Below are 7,434 nucleotides of genomic sequence, written 5' to 3' on the forward strand. Positions count from 1 at the left end.
AAAAACTTTTCATTATACAAATCGTGTTTTCTTGTTTGGCGTCCAAGTTTGGCTACATTAGTTTTTCCACTTGAGCTAACAGGTGATAGAAGCTTATGGCTGCCAGCTAGAGTCATCACCCCTTTCCTCAGTCAGCATCATTTGTCAAAGTAATATCATTCACAATTTCATAATTTTCTAGAACAGCAGAATAATTGCATATTTAACATTTTTTTAAACACATATATCAATATAAGTGTTACTACAGTTTCATCTATATAGTGTACCTTGTTGATGTTTATTAGTAGACAGCAGCAAAGTCAAACAGTCCACTTATGGATACATACATACATATATATATATATATATGTGTGTGTGTGTATGTAGTATGAGATGACTGATTGGTGATGAAGTTTATATTATTGGTTAGCAAGGTTAGGCCTGTTGATTAAAACTAAAAGCGAATTTTGAATATCAAACCTATATTGATGGATTGACTCTATTTTATGGAAAAAGCAAAATTTTGTTAACATTTTTAAGCAACTGCTAAAGCTTCAAACATTTACATCCATGTCATTCATATGGTACTTTGAATATCCAGATCACCAGGTCACCAGCTATTTCTTTATTCAAAATCAATGTATAATGTGACAATGTTCTTTAGTTGGCAGATCTACTATTAAGCAGTGCTTCATGCATAGCTTGATTGTTATATGAATTATTCATTGTGCTCAAGTCACAAGCAAAGGCTGTGCGTGTACATTTTCAACAGTTTGTAGACTAATTGGTTATCGCTGATGCAGAGATCCAGATCTACTCAGGTTCAGGCTGAGCACAGTGTCCGCTGCAGTGTCCGAATGCATGAAAAGTGCAAGTGTTTCAGTGGCAAAATCCTACCAACATTAAGGAAATATGTCAAAGTGATGATTTTAGTATCATACATTTTGAGTGTCAAAAGATCTTGTAAGATGGATAGAGAAAATCTTAAGAAAAAAAAAAACAGGCCTCAGTGGATCACAGGTGTAGGATTGTGTAGCAAATTTGTTTAGAAATATTTCACTTGCTGATGCAATGCCTCACTGCCAGTGTACGGATGGGTGTACTGGTTTTGCTGATATAAGATAAACGATAAGTCAGGAGCAAAGCTGAAATAAGAAAAGGTGTTTCTCAATGTGCAGTAAAAAAAGTTAAACAGGACTTGATCATCTCTTCAATGTCCAAATGGACCAGGTCACATTGTTCAACTCTCCAGAACGGGCCTTTCTCTGGTTAATTGTGTCATCATGTACTGTATACATATTATTAGATTTAGGATCAGCATTCATCAATACTTCTGTTTATTTAAGCAACAGGAATCTCATTTGCCTTGGTCTTTCTATACTTCTGAGTTCAAAAGGTGAGCTGTGATGTTTCCTCTGTAATGTAGCAAGCTTACTGTGTGTAGCCCACGCTTGTGGCTCCTGTGTTTTTGTTTGTCAAACAGCTCCGATCCCCCAGGAGAGCGGTTTGTGGTAGCTCCCTGCTCAGGATTACATTAATCAAAGCATTTTATTTCCCCAGAGACGTGACGGCACGAATCACCCCAAATCCCAATCAAATTGGATAACAGAGAAACAGAGCTCACTGAATGACCTCTCCGCCTTTTTCGCTTCTCGTTTCAGGAGGAAGGACGGATCTCCTTCAATTCCAGTTTCAGTACGGAAAATAAAGCGTGCATTTGTGCTGTTGTGCTGGTGAAGGGAGACAACAGCGGTAGTTGGAGCACATGCTAGTGTTCTGTACTGTTTTAGACCAGTGGTTCTCAAAGTGGGGTCACCACCGGGCCGTGTTGGTTTTCTTAATGTTGTTACAGTTATGGAAATTACAACCCACCATTATCCAAGTTATTATCAAAAGTCACATCAACTTCACATGTGAATAAACACATGATTCACATGTGAAATTTACACATTTCATGTGTTTTTTTCCTCCCACATGATTCATTTATTTTCACATGTGATTCTCTCACAAGATTCATTTATCTTCACACGTGACCACATATTGTTCATACGTGTAATGTTCAGGGCATTACAGGTTGAAATGCACCTTCACGTGTTTTTCACATGATCACATTTTATTCCCATAATCACATGTGGAAAAACTTTGGATCACTTTGGAATTTTCCTTAAGAGATGTTTGTTATTATATTATTACATTATTACTGAGTTCCTTGTAATTAGTCTGTTTGAGTGGTCTATTGAATTGAATGAGTTTAATCCAAATAAGTATAATGTCAAACTGAAACTAAGGTTTAATAAAAAGTTTTAATAATAAATATTTTCTGTAAGTGGAAATTTCAGGAATAAAAAGCTCTCTGGCTCGGTTAGGTTAGGGTTAGGGAGTCCATGGCTGTTTTGAGAACTCCTATTTCAAAGGATATTGCTAGACTCTGTAAGAGTATGAACATGAACATGCAAGTGCCTGGCTGAGCGAAAATAAATAAAGACTAATTTTGTGACCAGAATCATGTACTGAAATAATTACAGACTAGCTATAGATTTGCATGACTCGTTGTGGACAGTACTGTCCAACATACTTAGTCATTAAATCAAGCACTGGGCCTGTCTGAAAAGCTCAGTATGAGCCTGAAGGATTTTGAATGGAGAACATTTACAATGCAAGTGCCTGCTAAAACCCAGAATAGGCTTAATGTGCATCCAGGAAACTGCCCCACTGTGGTCATGAAGTTCAAATGCGGCAATATTTAGCTAGCTCACCTTCCTTGTCAGAAATAATGCTTTAAAGAAAAAATTTATTTTGTTATTTGCAAGGAAAAAAATGAAGTGAGTGTAGGCCTGTCAGCATAATGACTCTATAATAAAGCTGGCATAAATACAACTAGCAACACATAGTCTATTACAGGTAATGCAAATAAAATAAAGGCTATAATTTCTGCTCCTGTATTATATCAGTGTAGCTGGCATGCAGTGTGGGAGATTCATGGGGAAAATCAAGGAGGAAATGTCGGCCTCTTTATGGCTCCGGCACACAAATGCAGCCCTCGTTCTCCCAGGCCAATCAGGGATAAATGATGGGCTCACTGCTGGAGTTAGCTACATCTACTGTGTGCTAACACTGCTGGAGCTGCGTTGCTGGCAGCTACACTGCCTAGCTAGTCTTTTAGAAAGAGCTGCATGCTGATACGAAGTGATGGTTCATCATAACCTGCAAATGAAGTGAAATGCATCGTGGGACTTGTGCCTCTTCTCTGAGAAGGGAAGGAAAGCAGGGTTTTTCTTAGTGCTCTATTTTGTTTGGCGCAGTGTAGACTGGTGACTCACAAAAAAAGAAAAAAAGTAGTGGGAAATATGTTCTCTGTGAATCACTGTGTGTACTGAGTGTGTCAGTATGTGGATAGCGTCCTCGTGTTCTTGTATGTGTGACCATGCACGGCGGTTGGGAGGCCTTGATTCATGCGCATGTTACGTACTTTTGATGCTAATAACCCTCTCCGTGTTCAAGCTACGCCCGGGCCCATTTGTTTAGAAATGGGTTTGCATACATCTTCTGTGCCTCGTGCTTGCCTCATATGTTCTCCCATAGCTCAGACGCACTGGTGCCATATCCCTCTTTCCTTCCTTCTCTCTTTATGCACACACATACCTGCAGGGCAACAAAAGCAACATTGAGTAGTGTGTTAACTCCTGTGCCAAGCTGCCCACCACATATTACTCAATGCCTGGCCAGGGCACACAGGACCAACTCATTTATGGGACACTGTATTTTTATCATCTGAGCTAACTTTTATTTAAAATGTGCACACAGGGCACGTTTAATAACACAGTGAGGCTGAATAATAGCCAAAGCAAGAGGAACATATGTGTCTCATGTATAAGGTGGAAAGGTCAATGAGTCCAATTTGCAGTGCACATGGTAATACCTCTGCAATATTACTCTTGTGTGTGTGTGAAGGTGACAATGTAAATTGGAACCACACTTACATACACAGCACACGCATGCTTTATTGGATGTTGCCTAAAAACACACTTTATATCAAAGTTTCACTGTCTGTATTTTTTGGGGATATATAGGCTCACTTTTGAGTCTTTTTCCTTGCCACTGATTATGGATCTAGATCTAGATTTAGGTTTATTCTCAAGTCTTATGCTTTGGAGTGCATAATCCCACATGGGTGCTGTAGGTTTGTACCTAAGAACTGTTGCTTTACAGTGTAAACACTGTCTTGTGTTCTTCCCAGGACTTGTTCACAACACGCTCATACTGAATAGCCCTTTAACATGCCTTTAACTTTATAGTATACGGTTGTAGAAGAGTAATAATTTATACTATCTGGTGTCACCCAGGAGAGGATGGGTTCCATTTAAGTCTGGGTTTTTTCCTCATGACTTCTCAGGGAGTTTTTCCTTCCCACTGTCGCCTCATTAGGGATCTAAATCGACATTCGGATTTCCGTAAAGCTGCTTTATAACAATGTCAGTTGTCAAAAGTACAAATGTACAAATACATTTGAATTGAATTTAGTTGAATAGATTTCTGTAAAGCTGCTTCGCAACAGATTTATTTGTTAAAAAACAGTTGATAAGGGGATGTAGAAGAGTGCACTTAGTATCTGCTTGCTAAATTTGCGTTATGGTCTTCTCCAAGTGGAAATTCTGTGATGGGGGAAGATCTCATCAACGAGGATCGGAAGGATACTATAAACAGAGAATTAAACATGACACAAAAGAAAAAAAACAACACAAATTCATATTCACCAGAACAACAAGAATTCAGAGTAGAAAAAGGCACATTTTAAGGCTTATTAATACATCCTTCTTCACTGCCCTGAGGGAATCTATGTAGATTATGGCTCAATAACTAGAAATGACTCAAAAGCAACTCTGACTTTACTCCTCTCTTATTTAAATCTGTATTTGTAGTTTTTTCTCTCTGATATGATGAAAAATCAATTCACAGATTTACAGTAATGCATAATTCATATATTAGAGAGCTGCTCAAAGTGTTTACGTTAAACAACTTCTAAATGCAACCTCATAAACCAAAGATGAAAATGTTAATGGTTTTGATATATAGCGTTATATACAGTATGTGTGCCCTTCTAGCAGCTTCTAATAGAGATCCTGTCACCTTTCCTTTGCAGGACAGGACTGCCCTCCTTCGCTCCCTCCCTCCACTCGTCCTCGTCTCTCCATCTCTCGCCTTCCTTCAGGGACTGGGGCCTCTATTGGGACCTAGACTTACACTACAACCAAGGGACCAGTGCCATGGCCATGCTGCAAATACATACACACACATAAAACACACATGCATGCATAATTTCTCTCTCTCATACACACACACACACACACACACACACACACACACACATCCACACACACACACTTCCGTTTTCAGCTCACACTAGCACTGCAGCCCTTCTCCTGCTGGCTATTTTTCTTTGAGAGACTATAAAAAATATGCAAATGTTATTGTTAAAGAAGAAAGCAAAGGCGTTTGTTTCTCCACGCTTGTAGAGCGCAAAGAAGGCGAAAGAAAGGACCTCACATTTGTCTCTTTATGAAGACGGACAGAGAAAGAGGGAATATGCACATTAGATGACCAGGTAGGATATTAAAATTAGCTCCCAAAAGCAGCCGTTGCTAGTTATTATAGTCAGGCTGGTGTCAAGAGTGCCGCTCTGGGGCTCTCTTTCATCATGGACGGCAGGCCTTAAACACATGGCATCAAGCGCTTAAAGATTGCAGAAAGTACGGAGGCACATTTGCAAAGCCCTCATGGTGCCATCTACACTTTTTGAAGTGATTACGGAGACAGCTCAGATCAAAGGCTCTGACAACTCAGAGTGCCCGCCAAGACTGAGCCGCACTAATCGTGCTGAAGACTCGGGCAACAATGCAACACACGCATAAAAAGATTATCAGGAGACAGAAAAACGTCTGGGGAAGTAAATACGGGATTAGATATTTTTTTTTTCAATTCAACAGCACTGATAAAGTGGATGAGATCAGCAAAACACTGATAGATAAATATTAATTATCAGAGGTTGGGAAAAAATGATGGAAGAACATTTTTCCAAATAAATGTTTCACATTTAGCAAGAGATTAAGTGCTGATGAAGGGCTCAGTCTAACTCAGCTACATGTAAGGCCTAGTAGTCAAAATTGGTTGGTTTGTTTCTATTTTAAAAAATTCCTCCTACAACTTCTTTATATAGTATATTCAGATCACATACTTTTACATGATTACATTAGATTAAGCACAGAGTGTTCATTTCCTATGGCTCGACATAATACCTGGAAGAGAAGCATGTGTTTTTTTTTATGGTTTTATTTTATTTATGCCGTTCCATTTTCATTCCTTTTGACTATAACTGAATTACTCAGAGTAAAACATGCTCAATGGCTGCAATAACACTTCAAGACCGTGCATGACTGTTACATTTATAGTTTCTAAAGCAGTAATATCAGAATATAGATCAAATTTTCCATATTATGCAGGACAGATACATAAATACAGAAATAAATGTATATGTACAGTATATTAACAGTAATAATAATAATAATACAGTCTAATTTTTCCTTTACTGTAACTGCGTCAACACAGAGACTGGCAACTGCAGGTGAAACCTTCAAGGACAAAATCCCACCTGACCTCTCTGTCATGTCTTGTGCAATGCTTTCCAACATTTCTTTCCTGCCGTTTTTTCGTATAGTTCCTTTTGTGGACTTTGTAATCTGTGTACACAGTGCTGGTGCGTGAACAATAAAGGTTCTGTGAGCTCAAGCCATCTCCTCTCTCCGCCTGCTGTTTACTGTGTCACTCGGAGCCACTCTCTCGCTCCGTCCTGCGAGCTCTGGCAGCTTTCCAGAGCCCTCGGATTCAGAGTGGTCTCGCTCTCTGAACAGAGGCCAAGACAACGAGCCTTTCACCACAGCGGACGAACTTCTAGTGTCGCCAGCCGCGGAGAATGAATCTGCTTTTATCTGCCAGCCCAGTGCAGTACAATGAGTCTTCCTGTGCACGTAAGCATGAGACAGCAGAGAGAGAGGGTGAAAGGGAGAGGAAGAGAAAGAGAGAGAGAAAGAGAGAGAGAGAGAGAGAGAGAGAGAGAAAGAGAGAGAGAGAAAGTTCTTGTTAAAACTAAAGATTTACCTGCGACACACACACACACACACACACAGAGAAAGAGGGAGAAAAAGAAGGAGGCAGGTGAGTGATTAAAGGTAAATTGTACAAAAAAGTATATACGGTTACATTGCTGTTCCCCTAGGTACAAATGTTTTTAAAGGTACCTCAAATATATATATTAAATACATTTTAAAGGTACAGAACATTCTCTTGCTCAAATGAAAAATAGTTACTAAAGTTACAAAAGATCTAATGTTAAGGATAGACTACCATACCAGTGACAAGCAGGTGAACTTTAGAACTGTACACACATTTAAAAAAAAAATA

At 39.1% G+C, this 7,434-nt stretch overlaps 1 long non-coding RNA gene across 1 annotated transcript in view; it reads left to right on the forward strand.

Annotated features, from left to right (window-relative positions):
- The window catches only part of LOC113538244 (uncharacterized), a 9,700-nt gene extending 2,938 nt beyond the window's left edge, over window positions 1-6,762 (forward strand). Inside the window, exon 2 of the long non-coding RNA XR_004579527.2 lies at window positions 5,120-6,762. This is a non-coding gene — a long non-coding RNA (uncharacterized LOC113538244). The remainder of the gene's footprint in view (window positions 1-5,119) is intronic.
- Window positions 6,763-7,434: the final 672 nt, after the last annotated feature.

Source organism: Pangasianodon hypophthalmus, chromosome 2 (genome assembly GCF_027358585.1).
Source record: "Pangasianodon hypophthalmus isolate fPanHyp1 chromosome 2, fPanHyp1.pri, whole genome shotgun sequence".
NCBI lineage: Eukaryota > Metazoa > Chordata > Actinopteri > Siluriformes > Pangasiidae > Pangasianodon > Pangasianodon hypophthalmus.